At 44.8% G+C, this 23116-nt stretch overlaps 1 pseudogene; it reads left to right on the top strand.

Moving 5' to 3' along the window:
- LOC119321292 overlaps nucleotides 1–23116 on the top strand; it is a 44430-nt pseudogene that overhangs the window by 5960 nt on the left and 15354 nt on the right.

The raw sequence follows: 23116 nt of genomic DNA, 5'->3' as shown, positions 1-23116 counted from the left end.
CCCCCCCGGGCCAGTGCTTCTCTAAGTGCTGGTCTGAACCGGGCAGACTGCAGGGCCACCTCGGGGCAACTCGAGGTCTGGTTTTACTCGTAGGCTGACCTATCCGGTGTTGCCCTGAGAACGAGATATGTGCAGCTCCTATTGGGATTGTCGACGCATCAGGCGGCTTTGCTGGTCTTGTTTTACCATTGTCGAAATGTCTTGTAAACCGGGATTCCGAGACTGATCGGGTCTTCCTGGGAGAAGGTATATCCTTCGTTGATCGCAAGAGCTTATCATGGGCTAAGTTGGGACACCCCTGCAGGGTATAAACTTTTGAGAGCCGTGCCCGCGGTTAATGTCCGATTGTAGATAACTTGACACCAGATCCGAATTAAAACACATCAACCGTGTGTGTAGCCGTGATGGTCTCTTCTCGGCGGAGTCCGGGAAGTGAACACGGTTTTGGGTTATGTTTGACGTAAGTAGGAGTTCAGGATCACCTCTTGATCATTGCTAGCTTCACGACCATTCTGCTTGCTCTTTTCTCGCTCTCATTTGCGTATGTTAGCCACCATATCATGCTTAGTCGCTGCTGCAACCTCACCACTTTACCCCTTCCTTTCCCATTAAGCTTTGCTAGTTTTGATACCCATGGTAATGGGATTGCTGAGTCCTCGTGGCTCATAGATTACTACAACAACAGTTGCAGGTACAGGTTTTGCGAAGATCATGACGCGAGAGCGATGTTTACTTGTTTTGGAGTTCTTCTTCTGCTTCTTCTTTGATCAAGGCATAGGTTCCAGGTCAGCAGCCTGGGCTAGCAGGGTGGATGTCGTTCGAGTTTCTGTTTGTGTTTCATTCGTAGTCGGATGTTGATCTTATGTAAGATGATGTTGTATTCGTGTGGCATTGTTTGCATCTTGTATGTATCCCCATCTATTATGTAATGTTGATGTAATGATATCCATCTTGCAAAAGCGTTTCAATATGCGGGTCTATTCTTGGTGGGGCCTTCGAGTTCCTTTTGGATAGGGTCGCATATTGGGCGTGATAAGTTGGTATCAGAGCCTCGACCGACCATAGGAGACCCTTGATTGATCGTGTAGTTTGGACGTTGTTGAGTCTAGAAGAAAACTGTTTTTGGAGTCTAGTTATATCGTAGAGTAGGAATTCTTTTTTGGTGGTGTTTCTCGTCATCATTTGAAGACCGAAGAAGAATTTTTCCTCTAAATCTTGTCCGTTCTCCCGAAGATTCATGTCGCTAGCTTGATGCTATCCGCTCAAATTGTTTCCAGTCGTGCAATTCTTTTTCATCCATCCGGAGCATTTCAGGAGTTGCTTTCTCTCTCGATCATCCGGAGGCCATCTTTTCAGAAGATTTCTTCGTTCTAAGTTTTTCAAATTCGTTCTCCAATTATTCTATGTTTGTGCCCCTTCGGTCGTCTCAATATTCTTTCGGTGCTTCGTTCAAGTGTTCGTAATCAGCTCATGATCTCTTTATTCTTTTGCATCTAAATCCCCTCTAGCATATTTGTTCTGCTAATTCTTCCCGGTGATTCATCCTTTTTCGTCAGTCATTTTCGAATTCTTACAGTGGTTCTCTCAAGATAATTTTCCTTGTTTATCATATTAATCCATTCGTTCTTTTCAATCCTACCGGTGGTTCATGAAGACCTTCTCAAGTTTGCGATATGTCACTTCTCAATCCTTTTCAAGAAGAATAAGTAGTATGCAAAATCCATTGCTTGTCATCAATTTAATTTGATGAAGGATAAACATACAATAAATCTTATTCTTATTTCATCCAAGTGAGTAATCCCTTCCTTCGGAGTTGTTCTTGATGAATAAATTCTAGTTCCAAGTGTTTTCATCTTTTCTTTTCCGGAGTTCAAATTTCCTCGGTCATTTCGTCGGCACCTCCATCCAAATCAATACAAGGCTTTAATCTTATTCTTTCATCCTTCATTTCTATCTCAGCATCCTTTGGTCACCAGAGTTCTTCATGCTGGTTCTTCATGAATAATTCATTCTTTCAAGTGTTCATCAAGATTCTTATTCAAGGAGTTATAGTATCTTTTGTTTTTGCATCTCGAGGTGCAATTAATTCTCCGTATTCTTTTGAAGTGGAGTTTTGCATTTCTTCGTTCTTATCGGCTATCCAATCATTTCCGCTTGTAGTTGGAGATCACCTCATAATTTTGAGATGTTATCCATAAGTCCACGACAAGCTTATTCTTTTCGTTGTTGATTTTTCTCAACAACTCCGTTCAACCTTTCTTCTAAAGATGCTTTCAATTTCATTCGTGGCACAAGTTGTCATTTTCTTCTCTGTTCTTTTCATTCAACTCTTTCAATTTTTTCCGGAGGTTTTGGATCATGTCTTCATCAAGTGTCATCCCATCTTGTGAAGCTTGTGTTCTACTCCTCCATGTTCTAGCCGGAGTGCTGCCTAAATCCTTTCAGTCTTATTCGTTTCTTGTCTCGTTCTAACTGGAGTGGTTTCATAGTCTATCTGATTCCGTGAGCTTTCGATTCTCGTCATTCTCGTCATTCCTCTCTTCTTCTCGAGTGCTCTCGATTCTTTGCTTCTTCTCTTGAGTTCTTGTTTCACCTCATCCCTTTTCCCTTCCGTCTCGGTCCTAAGATCTCGGGACGAGATCTCTTGTTACTCGAGCAGAGTTGTAACGCCCCGGATTCGATGCGCCAGGTGTCTGCCAGTTATTCGTCGTAGTTGCGTTGTCATTTTCTTGCGTGTTGCATTTTGCCATGTCATCATATGCATTTCATATCATGCCGTCATGTGCATCACATTTGCATACATGTTCGTCTCATGCATCCGAGCTTTTTCCCCGTTGTCCGTTTTGCAATCCGGCACTCCTGTGTCCCCCGGTGTCCCCCTTTTTGTCTCTTGTTGTGAGTGGGTGTTAATCTTTCTCGGAATGGCACGGGGTTTGCCAAGCGGCCTTGGTATAGCACCGGTAGACCGCCTGTCAAGTTTCGTGCCATTTGGAGGTCGTTTGATACTCCAACGGTTAACCGGGTATCCGCAAAAACCTCCTTCTCTTTGCAGCCCAACACCCTCCAAAGTGGCCCAAAACCCAGCAAATCCCCCCTCCATGCTCTCGGTCGTTCGATCACGATCGCGTGGCCAAAAACCGCTCCTCATTTGGACACTCCTAGCTTCCTCTATCTATAAATATGTGCTCCTCCCGGATTTTTTCGCGCAGTCCAAACCCTAGCCAAACTCCTCCCGTCGCCGGACACGTCCGCCGCCACCGGACGAAATCGCCGCCGCCCCCGCAGCCACTGGCATCGCGCCACATGGCGTCCCCGCGCCCACTCGCCGCCGGCCCGCCCAGGCCCGAGTGGGGCCCGCCCGAGCCCATCAGGGCCCGAGCGCGCGCCGCCGCCCGCGCCCGCCTCCCTGCTCGCGCCCCGGCTGCGCCTCCTGGCCGGTGCCCGCGCCGCCGCCACCGCACCAGCCTCCGGCGACCTCGCCGCCAGTCACCGAAGGGCTGGGCCGCCCCTGCGCCTCCTCCGGCGGTCCCGTCCTGCCCAGCCACCGCCCGCCTCAACCCTCGCCGGAGCCCGCGCGTCAGCCGCGCCCTCTGCTGCCATCTCGCCGCCGCCCCGGCGCTCGCTCTGTCGCCCGCCGTCCTCCGGCCCCGCCGCCGGCCGGATCCGGCCGGATCCGGTCCGGGGCCACCTCCCCACGCCTCCCCGAGCCTCCCAGGCCTCTTCCTCTTCGTCTCCGGCGACGAACTCCGGCAAACCTCGAGAACCGTGCAGATCCAGAGGTTGACCCTGATTATTTCACTAAGTCCCCAGTTTTCTTACATTTTCATGCCTTATTCATCGCATCATAACTCCACGCATACTGCTCCGTTTCGTGCGTGTAATATGTCATATTGTTCGCCTCGACGAGTACACCATTTCATCTCATTGCATCATTTTAATTTGAGCTCATCTTGATGCCCGAAATGTTGTCGGAAGAGTGCATGTTGATGTTAATCTGCTGGAACTGTTATAACATGCACTGTTGTCATTTTTGCCATGATTGATGTGTGCATCTTATGACCTTGAGCCCTACATGTGTTTTGATCTATGTCATGCCATCTTTACAGGGGTGGTATCCATGTAATTTTGTGGGTTGTGTAGTGAGTGCATCGAGCTTGTTAAGTAGGGTACTTGTTGTTGCTGTTTTCATGACTGATTCTGTTATATTTTGTTGCTAAGTAAACCTGCTGCTACAAGTCATTTCGTGCATTATTCTGGAGATGTTCACTAAGGATGTTTTGTTATACATATCTTGATCTATCCATTCATGCACCTGATTGCATTTATAGCCTGCTGTATCATGTTGTTATCTTGCTCCAAAGTTTGCTAAATAATGTTGCTCTCAACCTGTTAACATGAAGCTCAGTTTTGGCCATGTGCTTTTCTAGTGATCCATGCATCCTATGAACTTGTTCTTGCCATGCTTAGCTTCATAAACATGTCTTCTTACTGTTGGTTGCCTTGCCATGCCATGTATTGCTCTGTGGTGAGTGGTTCAAGCTCACCAACATGCCTATTTATTGTTGTTCCTGCCATGTATGAATCTGTTATAACACTTGCCATGTTTACATGGGTGCCATCATATTTTCTGTGCCTTTTTGGCTCATGGTCAGTAAGGGACTTTTGTTCTATGCATTTAGTAGTATCATGCCATGCCTTTGTTTTCCATGTTAAGTTCCTGTAAGATGTCGTTTGATAGCTCTAAACATTGCAACCTGATGTTATTTCTGCAAAGCCTGAAACTGTTATTATTTGCAATCTTTCCATGTCTTTTTGAGCATGTTCTAGTAGTTTCTGAAGATAGCTCAGTGTTCATGTTTTGTCATGCTTTACCTGTACTTCATGCCCATGCCTTTTGTTATTATGTTGGGGTGCTGTAGCTTGTTGTTTTGATGCTTGTAAGATGCCTAGTTGCTGTTATGGACAGATTGTTGCTATAACTTGTATAGAGTGTATGTGTTGAACCGTTGCTCCGTTTTGAGTGTGCTCTATATGAAACTTGCTTGATTTTGCATGTAGCTTCATATTATCATATTGCATCCTTATTTTGAGGTGTTTGCTTGATGTTTGTATGCATTTTGCATTGATGCCATGTTGAACTTGTTTCGCTCATATCTTCTAGGCCGTAGCTCCGAATCTAATGAACTTTATATGTAACTTGACTAGAATCTCGTGTAGATCATCTTGGTGCATCTTGACTTGCTGTTTAACAACTTGAACATAATGTTTATTCAGATCTGGACCAATTTCGAAATTTGCATATGAGGACTTACCGGAATTGTTATATGTTGTTTCCGGACTCATTTAAACTTGCCTTGATGTGTTGCTCTTGTATGCATCTTCTCTTGCCATGAGTAGCCTCATATAGCTTTGTCATGCATCATGCTTGTTGTACATCATGTCTTGTTCATGTGTGGTGTGTTTACCATGTTGTGTGCTTCTTCTCGATAGTTCTTGTTTTGTTGCGATCGTGAGGATTCGTTCGTCTACGCTTGGTTCATCTTCGTGGCTTCATCTTCTTCATGGACTCGTTCTTCTTCCTTGCGGGATTTCAGGCAAGATGACCGTCACCTTGGATCTCACTACTATCATTGCTATGCTAGTTGCTTCGTTCTATTGCTTTGCTTCGCTACCTATCTTTTGCTCTTCAAGCCTCCCCAAATTGCCATGAACCTCTAACCTTTGACACCCTTCCTAGCAAACCGTTGTTTGGTTATGTTACTGCTTTGCTCAGCCCCTCTTATAGCATTGTTAGTTGCAGGTGAAGTGAAGATTTCTCCATGATGGACAGGGTTATGTTGGGATATCACAATATCTCTTATTTAATTAATGCATCTATATACTTGGTAAAGGGTGGAAGGTTCGGCCTTATGCCTGGTGTTTTGTTCCACTCTTGCCGCCCTAGTTTCCGTCATACCGGTGTTATGTTTCCGGATTTTGCATTCCTTACGTGGTCGGGTGATTTATGGGACCCCCTTGACAGTTCGCTTTGAATAAAACTCCTCCAGCAAGGCCCAACCTTGGTTTTACCATTTGCCTCACCACCACCTATACCTTTCCCTCGGGTCGGCCAACCCTCGGGTCATCTTTATTTTAGCCCCCCCCCCCGGGCCAGTGCTTCTCTAAGTGCTGGTCTGAACCGGGTAGACTGTGGGGCCACCTCGGGGCAACTCGAGGTCTGGTTTTACTCGTAGGCTGACCTAGCCGGTGTTGCCCTGAGAACAAGATATGTGCAGCTCCTATCGTGATTGTGGGTGCATCGAGCGGCTTTGCTGGTCTTGTTTTACCATTGTCGAAATGTCTTGTAAACCGGGATTCCGAGACTGATCGGGTCTTCCTGGGAGAAGGTATATCCTTCGTTGATCGCGAGAGCTTATCATGGGCTAAGTTGGGACACCCCTGCAGGGTATAAACTTTCGGTTATGTGGCAGATGGGAATTTGTTAATGTCCGGTTGTAGATAACTTCACACCAGATCCGAATTAAAACACATCAACCATGTGTGTAGCCGTGATGGTCTCTTCTCGGCGGAGTCCGGGAAGTGAACACGGTTTTGGGTTATGTTTGACGTAAGTAGGAGTTCAGGATCACCTCTTGATCATTGCTAGTTTCACGACCGTTCTGCTTGCTCTCTTCTCGCTCTCATTTGCGTATGTTAGCCACCATATCATGCTTAGTCGCTGCTGCAACCTCACCACTTTACCCCTTCCTTTCCCATTAAGCTTTGCTAGTCTTGATACCCATGGTAATGGGATTGCTGAGTCCTCGTGGCTCATAGATTACTACAACAACAGTTGCAGGTACAGGTTTTGCGATGATCATGACGCGAGATCAATGTTTACTTGTTTTGGACTTCTTCTTCTGCTTCTTCTTTGATCAAGGGATAGGTTCCAGGTCGGCAGCCTGGGCTAGCAGGGTGGATGTCGTTCGAGTTTTTTTTGTGTTTTATCCGTAGTCGGATGTTGATCTTATGTAAGATGATGTTGTATTCGTGTGGCATTGTTTGCTTCTTGTATGTATCCCCGTCTATTATGTAATGTTGATGTAATGATATCCACCTTGCAAAAGCGTTTCAATATGCGGGTCTATCCTTGGTGGGACCTTCGAGTTCCTTTTGGATAGGGTCGCATATTGGGCGTGACATCTCTGTTTTCCAGGGCGTGGTGTGGACAAGTACTCGGGTTATCCTGGGTAGGTATGTGCCCTGATTCACCAATGGAAGATATTATGTGCGGACGCTCAATCTGCTCTACTTCGGAGTTGTCTCCTGCTGCTGGACCGGCGAAGAGGAGAGCTGCTACGAATGGCCTGGAGATGAAGTCGTGGACTGGAGCAGGGAACGGTCCAGGTGGCCTTGCGCACAGAGCTCATTCCGGCTGAAGGCCTGAAAAATTAATGTAATAAGCTAGCCTAAACTGTCTCCTTTTGCTGCTGGTCCTATGTAAATAGAACCACTAAAAATCTACTCTGCTTCTCTCCCTGAACCCTGCACGGTTCAAGTATGGGAACTTTTTGTTTTCCTTAGATGTTCTAGATTTGCTACTCTTGCTCAACTCGAGAGCTGTAAACTGTCGTCGTGCTTTTGCTTCATTAATAAAATGAGGCGGGGGGAAAGGAAACCCCTTTCATTCATATCTTTCAGGTATTATTGAACTTTATTATTGTGGCACTAGTGGACTAGTGAACGAATGCCTGCTTCAGTGGTATTTTAGCATGGTATACACTTCTTACTCCATTAGCATGTTCTGTTTACACTCTTGGTTATTTAAGTCCTACTAAACATCTTTTTGTGCCATGTGCAGGAACTCGTGGCGGTGGACTAGAACCTGAGTCGGAAATTTTCCAGGCCTGTAGAAGTGTGCATATTTTCTTTTAGAATTGTGAAGCAGCATTCCGATGACCCCTGTTTCAAGTATTTTTGCCATTCTGTTTTGTGCAGGGACAGTTAGTCCAGCTTCTGGCGATTCCCCCTTCTCTCCCACGTACGCTATCCCTCCGGCACAAACGAGCTCTTGGCCAAAAAGGCCAGACTAGACTGGGACTATAAGAAACAATGTGCCAATTTCAGGGATTTCAAGGTCAGGGTCCAATGCAGACTCGAAGTGTGAATTTAAGTTTTACTTTAGACTTTTCTCTCAGGAAAAGCATAGTAGGTCTATCTGTTATTGTAACATTCAGAAGAAAAGTTTGGTGCTGAGCTCAATCTAAAAGGAGACTAAACCAATAGAAACAAGGCTTTGTGCAATACATATACTTGCGCCGAGTATTAAACAACACGTTAACAAACCATGTCAATAATTGTGGATGTACTAGCAAAAGAGCTCTTGTGTTGCAACGGGAGAAAAAAATCATAATCTCCAATGGCCATGACCACATTTTGCTGCATCACCGGGATACACTATCACTCTCAATTTTGTAAAAACCATGAATATTGTTTTAAATAATTTTCTTGAATCGACGAACATTCCTAAAATCGAAGAACATTTTTCTGGAAATTGGTGGGACAATTTTTTAAATTCACGACCATTGTTTTGATTTAACAAACATTTTTTTAGATGCATGATCATTTTTTAATCAGCAAACATTTTATGAATGAACAAACTATTTTGCAAGTCACGAAAAGTTTTTAAATTTTTATGATATTTTTCCATTCATGAACATTTTTTGAATTGGAAAAATTTTGTTCAATTTCATTAACATTTTTTAATACACGAACTTTCTATAAAAATTTTGAACATGTTTTGATTTCCCGAACATTTGTTTTCAAAACTTTGAACATTTTCTTTAATAGGAAACATTTTTTATACAAAATCATGAATATTTTTTGAACTCACAAACATTTTATTTCAAAATTCTCATTTTTTTTAATTTACGGAACTTTTTTGAAGACCCAAATTATTTAACGTAGAAAAAATGAAAATGAAAAAGAAAAAAAAACAAAATTTAGAAAACAGGCTACCCAGGCATGGACCAGCCAGAACGGGCGCGTTGTGTCTTCTCCCAGCAAGTATACGAGGACCCTATTGCATGGCCCGGCCCAGGCGAGGATTCCCCTGTGTGAAATATTTTTTATCATGTTTTATCACTTATAGGTGGCATTGGTGGGATTTTCTTGAAAAAAAAGGTGGCATTGGTGGGTAATATTTTACAACTTTGAGGGTAATTTTTGTGACGTATCGCAAGAAGCAATAGCCCATTTATTATTACTAGTCAATTGCGTGAAGTGCACGTTAATTTGGAAGTACATTAAGTGCACACGGATATTAAGTAAGATATTATTTCGTGTTATTATGTGATTAGCAATACATTTGGTATGAAATGAACTGCACGCTAAACATGTTGAGCGCTCGACACTGAAGCAGTCTAGGTCGTTGGATTGACATGATTTGATGGCCGAGATTAACTAGATCTGCCCCTTTGGGTCTTTTTATATTGGTATAGATAGGTATAGGTATAGATGTGGCCTATGCAAACTTGCCAATGATTTCACAACACCCCCGCTCACGACTTAATTGTCAGCGCCCACCGATCCCTGTGCCGAATCATGCACGATGGGAGCGATCCACCTCTCCCGATGCCGCCGCCGTAACCCCATCCGGTGAAACCTTCACGACCGCACACTCGTACTGACCATGGTTGGTGCAGCCTCCATTGTTGCCCTCCTTGTATCCCTCCGCAGACACCACTATACTGACCGGCGAACCTTCTGCTATTACAGGCGCCGCCTCTCCTAGAGAACCGCTCATCGCTGGGAGGACCACCCGACTGTGCTCCTCGTCAAACGAAACGTGAGAGGCCACGCCCTCGGAGCCAACGTACGGTTGCAGTTAATGGTACTGCCGCAGCTGGTGCCTGGTGGTACTGCTGCTGCTCATGCATCATGAATGGCATCCTCCATTGTTGCTGTTGGTGCATCATGAATACCATGTCAGTTTTGGGTTGTCGAGGTGGAGGACGCGTGGAGATGCAGCGCAGGAAGATGGTGTAGGACCTTGAAGTATGTCTAGAGGGGGGTGATTAGACTACTTGACCAATTAAAAACTTAACCTTTTCCCAATTTTAGAGTTTGGCAGATTTTAGCTATTTAGGACAAGTCAAGCAATCAACATACTATTCAAGCAAGCATTCAAAGAGTATATAGGCAGCGGAAATTAAAGCATGCAACTTGCAAGAAAGTAAAGGGAAGGGTTTGGAGGATTCAAACGCAATTGGAGACACGGATGTTTTTGGCGTGGTTCCGATAGGTGGTGCTATCGTACATCCACGTTGATGGAGACTTCAACCCATGAAGGGTAACGGTTGCGCGAGTCCACGGAGGGCTCCACCCACAAAGGGTCCACGAAGAAGCAACCTTGTCTATCTCAACATGGCCGTCGCCCATGAAGGACTTGCCTCACTAGCGGTAGATCTTCACGAAGTAGGCGATCTCCTTGCCCTTAAAAACTCCTTGGTTCAACTCCACAATCTTGTCGGAGGCTCCCATGTGACACCTAGCCAATCTAGGAGACACCACTCTCCAAGAAGTAACAAATGGTGCGTTGATGATGAACTCCTTGCTCTTGTGCTTCAAATGATAGTCTCCCCAACACTCAACTCTCTCTCATAGGTTTTGGATCTGGTGGAAAGAAGATTTGAGTGGAAAGCAACTTGGGGAAGGCTAGAGATCAAGATTCATATGGTAGGAATGGAATATCTTGGCCTCAACACATGAGTAGGTGGTTCTCTCTCAGAAATGGTAAGTTGGAAGTGTAGGTTTGTTCTGATGGCTCTCTCCACGAATGAAGAGGAGGTGGAGGGGTATTTATAGCCTCCACACAAAATCTAAACGTTACAGACAATTTACCAAACTCGGTGGGACCGGTTCAACAGACTCGGTCGGACCGATTTAGTAAACCTAGTGACTGTTAGTGATTTTCGGTGGGACTGGCATGCAACTCGGTGAGACCGATTCGGTTAGGGTTAGGGCATAACATAATCTCGGTAAGACCGATTACACAAACTCGGTGAGACCGATTTTGGTAATAAGCTTTCCAGAGAGTTGGTCAGGTAAACTCGGTGGCACCGATTTGCTCTTTTCGATGAGACCGAAATGTTACAAAAAGGAAATAGAGAGTTTACATTGCAATCTCGGTGGGACCGATCGTTCACTTTGATTAGACCGAAACGTTACGAAGGGAAACAGAGAGATTACAATCCCATCTCGGTGAGACCGAGATCCCTATCGGTAAGACCGATTTGCTTAGGGTTTTGTGGCCGTGGCTATGACTTTTGGAATCGGTGGCGCCGGATAGGAAGAATCGGTGTGACCGATTTTGGCTTTGGGTTTAGGTCATTTGTGGATGTGGGAAAGTAGCTGAGGGTTTTGGAGCATATCACTAAGCACATGAAGCAAGAGGCTCATTAAGCAACACCTCATCCCTCCTTGATAGTATTGACTTTTCCTATAGACTCAAAGTGATCTTGGATCACTGAAATATAAAATGAAGAGTCTTGAGCTTTTGAGCTTGAGCCAATCCTTTGTCCTTAGTATTTTGAGGGATCCACTTCCATCATCCATGCCATGCCATTCATTGAGCTTTCCTGAAATAATAGTCTTGGAATAGCATTAGCTCAATGAGCTATATGTTGTTATGAATTACCAAAACCACCTAGGGATAGTTGCACTTTCAATCTCCCCCTTTTTGGTAATTGATGACAACATATAGATCAAAGCTTCGACAAATGGTAATAGGATTTAACAACATTGTCGCTTTGAGAAGTATGTGATAAGCAAGAGCTCCCCCTAAATTTGTGCATAGTTTAAGATTTGCTTTGGACTGCAAATGCACAATGAATTAGGCTCATGGGTTACTCTTCCATGTCACATACATCTTGGTGGAGCGCTCAAAATAATAAATATTGAATACATGCACTCATCACCAAGCAAAGTGAATGATCACATAGGATAAGATAGGATAATATCATCAAACATGCATAAGTGTAGCTTATGATCAAACACATGATCATCAATATCTCACAAGAATAGCATCTCAAGCAATCAAAAGCAAACAAGTTTAACCACCAAATAAAGCAAGAGAGAACAAAAGCAACACTCTCTCTCTCTTGAAGCCTATGATCTATACATTTTTCTCCCTCTTTGGCAACAAGTTACCAAAAAGTTCATAGAAATGCATAGTGCTAGATTGACTCTCGGGCTTGATCTTCTGGTGGTGGTGTCCGGATAACTCCAAGAATGAAGGCTTCTATTGAAGTAGAGGGTGCTGGAGTTGATGCTGGAGCTGGTTGCACTGGAGCTGTAGGGGCTGTAGCTGGTGCAGATGATGTTGCTCTAGTGTCTGTCATAGGCACTGCAACTGACCTCTGGGCTCTGGGCACTCTGGCAAACACATTAGTTGTAGTCTTGCCCTGCCTCTCCTACATGTCATCCTGCAACTGCTCCACAACAGATTGAATCTCAGTTACTTTGACATCAAGGTCATGGAATTTGAGTTCCATGATTCTTTCCAGGCTCTCCTGATTCTGAGTGAGGGTGGCCAATCCCTTCTCAATCCTCAGTGTTGATGCTATTAAGTAACCAAGCTGCTCCTGCTTGTTCTTCAAGAAATACTAAGATGCCTCCTCTTGAGTTGGCATCCTGGCAGCCTTCTCCTCCCTTGCCTTTTCCTTCTTCTCTTGAGCTTGAACTGATGATGGATCATTCTCATTCATGACAACCTCATTGTCCTCAAAGTCTGGATAAAGTGGAAAATGTTCCTTATCCAATTGATATTTCCATGTGCCCATCTTTGAGTTTATCAACTCCTGAATCTGAGGGGCATATCCACAGCTCCTCTTCTGGTCTGCTGCAGTCCTCTTAATGGTTTCAATCATAAGGCTCATGACTTTGAACTTCTGTGTCACATCAAACACATGCAACATGTTGATGGCATGCCCTCTGATCATGTTGTGGTCACCAGACTTAGGCAACAGAGTGTACCTCAGAATCCAATTGATTGTTGGCAGCCCTGACAGCAGAAAGTGGACTGATCCAAACTTATGTGTCTCAATAGCCTTGTCTGGGCTCCTTGTACATGTGTGCCATGGAATTGTGATCCATCTTCTTCTTGGCATAAATGTCCAGGTCATCTTCATCTTCCTTTGGGGCATTTATCAGACTTGCCCATTCTCCAACAGTTGACTGGTATCTGGTGCCTTCTGACATCCAAACTATCCTTCCATCTGGATAGAAATGTGTTGTGGAGTAGAATTGCATGATAAGTTCATCATTCTAGTTGGTGAGCTTTTGCCCAACAAAATCAGCAACTCCACAAGCAACAAAGTTGTCTTGCACTCCAGGATAGTGCTCTTCATTGTCCTCGATGTAGGTCCAGTCGACCCACCTCATGTCACAAACTATGGGCTTCTTATCCAACAAGATTGTCTCATAGAAGTCCTGATGTTCCTTTGTATGGAACCTGTAGTCAACAGCAGTTCTTCTCCTTGAGGCATATGGATCTTCCATCCTCCATAGCCTCAACCCTGAGTCCTTCCTGATCCTCATGTCCTCAGCCACAGGATGGGCATCATTGTGGTCTGGTATCTTGGGCTTGAGCTTCCTTAGGACCTGTCCTTCTTCATCTTCTTCATCAACAACATTTGGCACTGGGGCCTTGTTCTTCTCAGCAGCTGGAATACTCCTAGTATTCCTCTTTGGTATAAGCTTAGCCTTGGAGGCAGATTTGGGTGCTTCCTTGGGCTTAGATGTTGCAGCCCCTGATCTAATAGCATCACCCATAAGCTTTGGTGCCTTGGGTGCTGGTGCAGCAACCTCTTCTTCCTCTTCAGAATCTCTTCTCATAGAGGGCTTTCCAAGAACCTGGGCAGTTGTGGTTCTTTCTCTCTTCTTCTTCTTGTCCTGAGCACCTTCATCCTCTGATTCAATGGTAAACTTCATTGTCTCTCCAGTGGGAACTTTCTTGGGTTTGGAAGATGTGACTTTCTTTTCAGGTGCCTCTTTGGGTTCAGTCTGTTCTGGCACTTGAGTGGAACTTCTGGCTTTGGGCATTGGTGTCCTCTTGGCAGGAACTTTCTTTTTCAGTCCAGGCTTTGTGCTATGTGTTGAGCCATATTCCTTTTTGAGCACTACTTTCTCGGAAGTAGCCTCATCTTCTTTAGCTTTGTAGTCCTCATCCTCCGAGTCTAAAGTTCTCTTCCTCCTTTGCCTGGTAGCAGCCTTAGGCAGGTTGCTAGGAGTGCTTCTGCTCCCTTCATCTATAGAACTTGAGGGACTAGTGCCCTTGCTCATGACAATCTGCTCTTCTGACCTGTTCTGGCTGTCACTCTGGTCTGACATGCTGCAAGCACTGACTGCTGACCCTGTGAAGAGTTGTAGATGAGATAGAATAGATGAGCATCACAAAATGTAGAGATTTTTGCAAAAGAATGATTCAAAAATTCAGTTTTAGTTTTCCACAGAAAGCATTTCGGATCAACCGATTTTCAAACTCGGTGATACCGAAGCAGTTTTGGAACCTAAACTGATGAACTTGGTTGGACCGAGTCACAGTTCGGTGGCACCGAGACTGCTAGGGTTTCACAAAGTCCTAAAATCGGTCGCACCGATTAGCAATTCTCGGTCAGACCGAGAGTTACTAGTGCAATGGCATAAGCCAAATCGGTGGGACTGAGTTTTTCAACTCGGTGGGTCCGAGATGGTTTCGGCGGAAACCTAACCCTAAAATTTTGAATCTCATCTGGTCTACAGATTACTTTGGCTGGATAGGAGTGTTTCAATCGTGGCAAGAATCAATAAGAACACAATGTGCTAGGAATCAGACGAGGATAGCACAATGATTGAGTCCATACCCTAGCTTGGCGATGAACTCGCTACGGCGGCAGCGGCGGGGGCGAAATCCGTTGACGGCGGCAGAGACCAGCGACAGGAGGCGGTTGGCGACGAGGAGATGATCCGGAGACCTTCGATGGCAGAGCGAGCTATTGCGTGGGCGAAGGGGTTCGGAGAAATTTCCAAATTTTTGCCCGTGACTATATATAGCCCGATCCTGTCGGTGTGACCGAGTGGAACAACTCGGTGGCACCGAGATGCATAACTGTGTACAGTTACAGCAACTCGGTGTGACCGAAAAGTTCAAATCGGTTGCACCGAGATTGAAAACTTAGATCAACTTAATGATCTTGGTAGGACCGAAATGGAGGAATCGGTCAGACCGAGAGTCACAAAGAGGTTTTGGAAGTTTAAGTCTATGACGAATCGGGGACTCCGAGTGCTCCTCACACAGAATGGTTCGAATCTGACTTGATCAAATTTTGTGATGTAGCATGAATAGAGTTTGAGATGAGAAAAGCATAGATAGCTAGAGAAGGTTCTTAGGCATTCTTGTCCATCCACTTGGCAAAAAGAAAAGAAGCCAAACAATCAAAACAACAAGTGGATGTCCTTGAATGAGTAAAATATGCACCAACATGCTCACACAATAAGATGGCAAATGAAATATGTGGCAAAGCATGCACAACCAATTCTAGCATCTATCAAACAATTGGAGATGACTAGGTCATCTATATATGAGTATATTGACTTAGGAGTCAAATGAGAACATTTGATCATAGGTCATACTCATCGTTTAAGCTCAAGTGGGGTTACCACTTTTACATAATGCATTGATGTGTTCACACCATTAGAGTTGCTTTGACTCAATTCTTAGAGTTAAGCTCCCCCTAGATGTGAGATCCCCCCTTAGAGGGATGAACTAACCTTGGGTTTTGTCAATGATGACTTCATGTAGGTGTTAAAGATGTGGATGCTCAATGTTGATGTAGATCATTTGGAGCAATCCTTTGGAGTGAGTTGCACTTTCAACTTGCCTACATGGGTTAGTCCCACAAGGAACAAACAAGAATATCCATAGACATAGAGTGATGCACACACAAGATGATGTCCATGAAATCATTAGGTTACCTTGTCCCTTGCCTTATCAACATGAGGGTTTGTGACTCCTTGAACTAGTGCAAGATGTGGAAGTTGATTGCACTTGTTCTTGCCATAATGATATGAGTGAAGAATGTTGGCGGAGTCACCCTCAAGAACTCTCTAGTTCTTCTTCTTCGGGATCCACATCATCTTGATGGGAATCCTTGGAGTTGTAGTTGTACTTGATGAAGTAGAACTTGACGTAGTCTTGGGAACCAACTTGAACGAGGCCTTAGGTGCTTCTTAAAATGCATCAATCTCTTCTTGAAGCTTGTCCTTGCCTTTGTTCTTGTGGTCTTGTGGTGGAAGATCATCTTGTGCTTGTGTTCCCTTGAAGGAAGTAGGATCATACTTCTCTTGTTGAGGAACAAACTTAGTCTTGGGGTATTGATCTTCTTCCCACTCAACTCCATTGGCATTGAACTTTCGTTCAAAACCAACACCTTGATTCTTCCGGTGCCTTCCTTGCTTGCGTACAATTTCCTCGAATTGCTTACTCCCGGCAAGGCTCTTGTAAACACCTTTCTCTATAATTCCCTTCAATAAGCTATTTTCTTGCTCAAGTGTAACTTGGCTAAGAGAATCATTAGTGGAATCTAGAGAACTACTAGAAGCAACAATATTAGATTTGACATTATTATTGTTACTACTAGAGGAAGTATCTTTCTTGTACTTGTTACTAGACTTGACTTGAGGCATGTAAGTAGATAAGAGTAAACGCTTGGCAATGTAAGAAGAACTTTTCTTACGGAGATCATCATTGATTGCCTTTAAGAACTCATGCTCTTGCTCAAGATTGAGCTTTTCAAAGCGTAACTTATCATGAGCCCTTAAAAGTTCTCAATGATCTTCGAAGATAGTTTCATGAGCCAACTTAAGAGTGTTTAGTTCTTTAGTTAGAAGCTCAATCCTATCCTTATCATTGTCATTCGTTTTATCTTGATTGGCATGATTAATTGACGTTTCATCATAATATTCATCACTAGAGTTGTCAACAAGTAAATCATCATCCACAAGCAAGTCATCTTCATCACTATTGAAATCAACATACTCAGGATGTGTTACCTTTGGACCTTTGGCCATGAAGCATCTTCCAATTCCTTCATTTGGTGAATCAAATATGTCGTAGGAGTTGGTTGACACAAGTGCTAGACCGGCAACACCTTCATCTTGAGTATATTCGGAGTCGGAGTGATAGCTTCTCTCGGAGTGATTGTCGGAGTCGGAGCCGGATACCCATTCACCAACATGAGCTTGATGTCTTCGTTCTGTGTAGCTCCTTGATGACTTGTCCTTCCTTTCCGAATCCTTGCTTCTCCGTGAGGGTCTTCGTTCATAACGATCATCTCTACTCCTCCTCTCTCTTGGTGGTGATTCTTCTCTTTTGCTTTTTCTTATTGGAGAATCTTCTCTTCTTTTGTAGGGTGCCGTACACTCATTGGAATAGTGTCCGGGTCTCCCACAATTGTAGCAATTTCGCTCTCGACTAGAAGATCTTTTGTCATTGTAAGACCTTGACTTGGAGCTTCTTTCTTTGCTTCTACTCTTGTAGAATTTGTTGAAGTTCTTCACCATTAAGCTCAATTCTTCATTGAAGGTTTGTTTCTCACTTGATGATGTGGGGGCTTCACTTGAGGCTTTGTAAGCACCACTTGACTTGTTGTGAAGTTCCTCCTTATCCTTGAGTGACATCTCATGAGCAACAATTCTTCCAATGACTTCCGTTGGCTTGAGATCTTTGTAGTTTGGCATCATTTGAATCAATGTGCACACGGTATCATACTTTCCATCCAATGCTCTTAGGATCTTCTTGATGATGAATTTGTCGGTCATCTCTTCACTCCCTAAGCCGACAATCTCATTTGTGATAAGAGCAAGCCTAGAGTATATTTCAGCGACACCTTCACCATCCTTCATTTTGAACTTGTCAAGCTGACTTTGGAGCACATCCAACTTGGATTCCTTGACGGATTCGGTACCTTCATGCATATCAATCAAAGTATCCCAAATTTCCTTTGCATTCTCAAGACGGCTGATTTTGTTGAATTCTTTGGGGCACAATCCGTTGAAGATGATATCACAAGCTTGAGCGTTGTATTGCAGCATCTTCGATTCTTCTGCATTAGCTTCACAGTTCGGTTCTCTCCCATCAAATAATTCACCTTGCAAGCCAATACAAATAATTGCCCAAACAGCGGGGTTATGTCCAAGAATATGCATTTTCATCTTATGCTTCCAACTAGCAAAATTAGTACCATCAAAGTAAGGACCTCTACGGTGATAATTTCCCTCGCTAGATGCCATACTCTCCTAGGTTGTGAAACCAAGGCTATGACCACCAAAAGCTATGGAAATCAAAGCAAATGGAGACCAAAGCTCTGATACCACTTGTAGGACCTTGAAGTATGTCTAGAGGGGGGGTGATTAGACTACTTGACCAATTAAAAACTTAACCTTTTCCCAATTTTAGAGTTTGGCAGATTTTAGCTATTTAGGACAAGTCAAGCAATCAACATACTATTCAAGCAAGCATGCAAAGAGTATATAGGCAGCGGAAATTAAAGCATGCAACTTGCAAGAAAGTAAAGGGAAGGGTTTGGAGGATTCAAACGCAATTGGAGACACGGATGTTTTTCGCGTGGTTCCGATAGGTGGTGCTATCGTACATCCACGTTGATGGAGACTTCAACCCACGAAGGGTAATGGTTGTGCGAGTCCACGGAGGGCTCCACCCACGAAGGGTCCACGAAGAAGCAACCTTGTCTATCCCACCATGGTTGTCGCCCACGAAGGACTTGCCTCACTAGCGGTAGATCTTCACGAAGTAGGCGATCTCCTTGCCCTTACAAACTCCTTGGTTCAACTCCACAATCTTGTCGGAGCCTCCCAAGTGACACCTAGCCAATCTAGGAGAGACCACTCTCCAAGAAGTAACAAATGGTGCGTTGATGATGAACTCCTTGCTCTTGTGCTTCAAATGATAGTCTCCCCAACACTCAACTCTCTCTCATAGGTTTTGGATCTGGTGGAAAGAAGATTTGAGTGGAAAGCAACTTGGGGAAGGCTAGAGATCAAGATTCATATGGTAGGAATGGAATATCTTGGCCTCAACACATGAGTAGGTGGTTCTCTCTCAGAAATGGTAAGTTGGAAGTGTAGGTTTGTTCTGATGGCTCTCTCCACGAATGAAGAGGAGGTGGAGGGGTATTTATAGCCTCCACACAAAATCTAACCGTTACACACAATTTACCAAACTCGGTGGGACCGATTCAACAGATTCGGTCGGACCGATTTAGTAAACCTAGTGACCGTTAGTGATTTTCGGTGGGACTGACATGCAACTCGGTGAGACCGATTCGGTTAGGGTTAGGGCATAACGTAATCTCGGTAAGACCGATTACACAAACTCGGTGAGACCGATTTTGGTAATAAGCTTTCCAGAGAGTTGGTCAGGTAAACTCGGTGGGACCAATTTGCTCTTTTCGGTGAGACCGAAATGTTACAAAAAGGCAACAAAGAGTTTACATTGCAATCTCGGTGGGACCGATCGCTCACTTCGGTTAGACCGAAACGTTACGAAGGGAAACAGAGAGATTACAATCCCATCTTGGTGAGACCGAGATCCCTATCGGTAAGACCGATTTGCTTAGGGTTTTGTGGCAGTGGCTATGACTTTTGGAATCGGTGGCGCCGGATAGGAAGAATCGGTGTGACCGATTTTGGCTTTGGGTTTAGGTCATTTGTGGATGTGGGAAAGTAGTTGAGGGTTTTGGAGCATATCACTAAGCACATGAAGCAAGAGGCTCATTAAGCAACACTCATCCCTCCTTGATAGTATTGGCTTTTCCTATAGACTCAATGTGATCTTGGATCACTAAAATATAAAATGAAGAGTCTTGAGCTTTTGAGCTTGAGCCCATCCTTTGTCCTTAGTATTTTGAAGGATCCACTTCCATCATCCATGCCATGCCATTCATTGAGCTTTCCTGAAATAATAGTCTTGGAATAGCATTAGCTCAATGAGCTATATGTTGTTATGAATTACCAAAACCACCTAGGGATAGTTGCACTTTCAGATGGGCTATCGGATTGGCTGTCGACCGAAGGATTATGAGGGTTGGGTGAAAACTGTTGGAGAACGTTGCATAAAATAAAAAAATTCCTATGTTCACCAAGATCAATCTAGGAGTTCATCCAGCAACGAGAGAGAGGAGTGCATCTACATACCCTTGTAGATCGCGAGCGGAAGCGTTCAAGAGAACGGGGTTGAGGGAGTCGTACTCGTCGTGATCCAAATCATCGGAGATCCTAGTGCCGAACGGACGGCACCTCCGCGTTCAACACACATACGGTCAGCGTGACGTCTCCTCCTTCTTGATCCATCAAGGGGGAAGGAGAGGTTGATGAAGATCCAGCAGCACGACGGCGTGGTGGTGGATGCAGCAGGGATCCGGCAGGGCTTCGCCAAGCGTCTGCGGGAGGGAGAGGTGTAGCAAGGGAGAAGGGAGGCGCCAAGTGCAAGGGTGCGGCTGCCCTCCCTCCCCCCCTCTTTATATAGGGTCCCTAGGGGGGCGCCGGCCCTAGGAGATGGGATCTCCTAGCGGGGGCGGTGGCCAAGGGGGGAGCCTTGCCCCCCAAAGCAAGTGGAGGCGCCCCCTCCCCTAGGGTTCCCAACCCTAGGCGCAGGGGGGGCAAGGGGGGCGCACCAGTCTATCAGGGGCTGGTCCCCTCGCCACTTCAGCTCACGGGGCCCTCCGGGATAGGTGGCCCCACCCGGTGGACCCCCCGGGACCCTTCCGGTGGTCCCGGTACAATACCGATGACCCCCGAAACTTTCCCGATGGCTGAAACAGCACTTCCTATATATAATTCTTCACCTCCGGACCATTCTGGAACTCCTCGTGACATCCAGGATCTCATCCAAGACTCCAAACAACTTTCGGGTTACTGCATATTCATATCTCTACAACCCTAGCGTCATCGAACCTTAAGTGTGTAGACCCTACGGGTTCGGGAGACACGCAGACATGACCGAGACGCCTCTCAGGTCAATAACCAACAGCGGGATCTGGATACCCATGTTGGCTCCCACATGCTCCTCGATGATCTCATCGGATGAACCACGATGTCGAGGATTCAATCAATCCCGTATACAATTCCCTTTGTCAATCCGTACGTTACTTGCCCGAGACTCGATCATCGGTATCCCAATACCTCGTTCAGTCTTGTTCCCGCAAGTCACTTTACTTGTACCGTAATGCATGATCCTGTGACCAGACACTTGGTCACATTAAGCTCATTATGATGATGCATTACCGAGTGGGCCCAGAGATACCTCTCCGTCATACGGAGTGACAAATCCCAGTCTCGATTCGTGCCAACCCAACAGACACTTTCGGAGATACCCGTAGTGCACCTTTATAGCCACCCAGTTACGTTGTGACGTTTGGCACACCCAAAGCACTCCTACGGTATCCGGGAGTTGCACAATCTCATGGTCTAAGGAAATGATACTTGACACTTGGAAAAGCTCTAGCTAAACAAACTACACGATTTTTGAGCTATGCTTAGGATTGGGTCTTGTCCATCACATCATTCTCCTAATGATGTGATCTCGTTATCAATGACATCCAATGCCCGTAGTCAGGAAACCATGACTATCTGTTGATCAACGAGCTAGTCAACTAGAGGCTTATTAGGGACATGTTGTGGTCTATGTATTCACACGTGTATTATGATTTCCTGATAACACAGTTATAGCATGAATAATAGACAATTATCATGAACAAAGAAATATAATAATAACCATTTATTATTGCCTCTAGGGCATATTTCCAACAGTCTCCCACTTACACTAGAGTCAATAATCTAGTTACATTGTGATGTATCGAACACCCATTGCGTCCTGGTGTTGATCATGTTTTGCTCTAGGGAGAGGTTTAGTCAACGGATCTACTACATCCAGGTCCGTATGTACTTTACAAATATCTATGTCTCCATCTTAAACATTTTCACGGATGGAGTTGAAGCGGCGCTTGATGTGCCTGGTCTTCTTGTGAAACCTGGGCTCCTTGGCAAGTGCAATAGCTCCAGTGTTGTCACAGAAGAGTGTAATCGGCCCCGACGCATTGGGTATGACTCCTAGGTCGGTGATGAACTCCTTCATCCAGATTGCTTCATGCGCTGCCTCCGAGGCTGCCATGTACTCCGCTTCACATGTAGATCCTGCCACGACGCTCTGCTTGCAACTGCACCAGCTTACTGCCCCACCATTCAAAATATACATGTATCCGGTTTGTGACTTCGAGTCATTCAGATTTGTGTCGAAGCTAGCATCGACGTAACCCTTTAAGACGAGCTCTTCATCACCTCCATATACGAGAAACATGTCCTTAGTCCTTTTCAGGTACTTAAGGATGTTCTTGACCGCTGTCCAGTGTTCCATGCCGGGATTACTTTGGTACCTTCCTACCAAACTTACGGCAAGGTTTATATCAGGCCTGGTACAGGTCATGGCATACATGATAGACCCTATGGCTGAGGCATAGGGGACGACACTCATCTTTTCTCTATCTTCTGCCGTGGTCGGGCATTGAGCTGAGCTCAATTTCACACCTTGCAACATAGGCAAGAACCCCTTCTTGGACTGATCCATATTGAACTTCTTCAATATCTTATCAAGGTATGTGCTTTGTGAAAGACCTATGAGGCGTCTTGATCTATCTCTATAGATTTTGATGCCTAATATGTAAGCAGCTTCTCCAAGGTCCTTCATTGAAAAACACTTATTCAAGTAGGCCTTTATGCTGTCCAAAAGTTCTATATCATTTCCCATCAAAAGTATGTCATCCACATATAATGTGAGAAATGCTACAGAGCTCCCACTCACTTTCTTGTAAACGCAGGCTTCTCCATAAGTCTGCATAAACCCAAACGCTTTAATCATCTCATTAAAGCGAATGTTCCAACTCCGAGATGCTTGCACCAGCCCATAGATTGAGCGCTGGAGCTTGCATACCTTGTTAGCATTCTTAGGGTCGACAAAACCTTCCGGCTGCATCATATACAGTTCTTCCTTAAGGTGACCGTTAAGGAATGCCGTTTTGACGTC

This window comes from Triticum dicoccoides, chromosome 6B (assembly GCF_002162155.2).
Source record: "Triticum dicoccoides isolate Atlit2015 ecotype Zavitan chromosome 6B, WEW_v2.0, whole genome shotgun sequence".
NCBI classification, from domain to species: Eukaryota; Viridiplantae; Streptophyta; class Magnoliopsida; order Poales; family Poaceae; genus Triticum; species Triticum dicoccoides.
Note: the sequence above shows the minus strand (reverse complement) of the source record. Positions and strands in the feature narration are given on the sequence as shown.